Source organism: Lynx rufus, unplaced genomic scaffold (genome assembly GCF_022079265.1).
Source record: "Lynx rufus isolate CCGP_SWC_20201006 ecotype Redwood Valley unplaced genomic scaffold, mLynRuf1.p SCAF_1, whole genome shotgun sequence".
Classification (NCBI taxonomy): Eukaryota; Metazoa; Chordata; class Mammalia; order Carnivora; family Felidae; genus Lynx; species Lynx rufus.
In genome coordinates, this window is record NW_025814823.1 from 151,739,581 (window position 1) to 151,741,126 (window position 1,546).

Below are 1,546 nucleotides of genomic sequence, written 5' to 3' on the forward strand. Positions count from 1 at the left end.
ACTACATTCATTTGATGAACCATGTCCAGGTTTTTAAATGGTGGGCAGCAGAGTAGATGCTGCTCACCCCACTGCTGGGTGGGGGTTGCAGGGTAGGAAGGAGGCTGTCTTGCATTCCCGCCCCCCTTTTCCCCTTTCCTTCCTCCTGTCTCCTCTCCTTACCTACTTTCTTCCTCCATTTGTTCTAAAATCATTTATTGAACCTTTACCATGATTTAAGTACTTTGCCAGAACCTGGTGATAAAGGATAAAATAACCACAGTGCTGCTTTTCTGACAGTGAAGAAATCAAACTGGTGAACTGGCAATTACAATTCAATGGAGTAGATTCTCTAATCAGGAAGTTAAGGGGTGCTATGGGGTCCCCTGTCCAGTACCTTGAAGGAAGGAGAAAACCTCTTGGAGGAAATTACATGTAAATGGAGGGCTAATTTATCATTCTTCCCTCTTTAAGAATTTCTTACTTCTGTGAAATTAACAAGGCACTCAAATCTTCTCCACCTTCAGTTGTATTTTCCTTGTATCCCTACACCTGCCTTGGGCTCTAGCTCGTGTTCACAGTCAGCTGCCTTCCCTAATCTCAATTCTTGTTTTCCAGTTGTATTTATTTTACCCCATTTGTGTATAGTTTATTGCTTCCTTGCATTTCTCCAATAGAGGGCAAGGATTGATTCTTATTTTCCTTTTTGGTCCTCCACTTACAAACTCTGCTCCTCATAACCCAGAGTGTATCATTGTTTCTAGCACAGAAGTCTCTGATGGAACTAAAATGATTTATGGATTTTTAAAATTCATTCACTCAAAGAATTGATTAATTATCTACCATGTGCAGGAAAAGGAGAACAGAAGTGAACATCCATAATGAATAAACACATTTAGTAGAGAAGATCAGACATATTCCCACATAGGTTCAGTTGAAAGAATTAGTTTATAATAATTCATTCTTCTGTTCAACAGCTGTTTATTGAATGCCTATCATGTGCCACTCCCCATTGTTATAGAGCTAACATTCTAATGGGGAGATATTGACAAGTAAGCAGATAAATGAATATGATGGTTTCAGGTAGTGATAAAAGTGCTAGTAAAAAATTTAAAAATGTAATATGGTAGAAGATGTGTCAAACAATTATGAGATATTGAGGCATCAGGGAAGCCCTTTATAAATAGGTACCATTTGAAGTGGGATCTGGATGGTGAGGAGGATCGGCTGTGGGAAGATCAGTCACAAGGGAATTCAGGTGGAGGTGATGGCATGTTCAAGGAATGCATTTGACCTGTTTGAGGAAAGTAAAGAAGTGTAGTGAGGCTGATGACCTCACTAGTGAGTCTAGTCTAGGGAAGGAGTGGTTTTAGAGTAAAGGTGGAGAAGAAGGAATGGGTCAAATCATTATAACATCTTATAGGCCATGATAAGGATTCTGAGTTTATTTTATTTTAATTTAATTTGTTTTTATTTTTTAAAAATTTTTAATGTTTATTTTTGAGAGAGATAGACAGAGACAGAGTGTGAACAGGGGTGGGGCAGAGAGAGAGGGAGACACTGAATC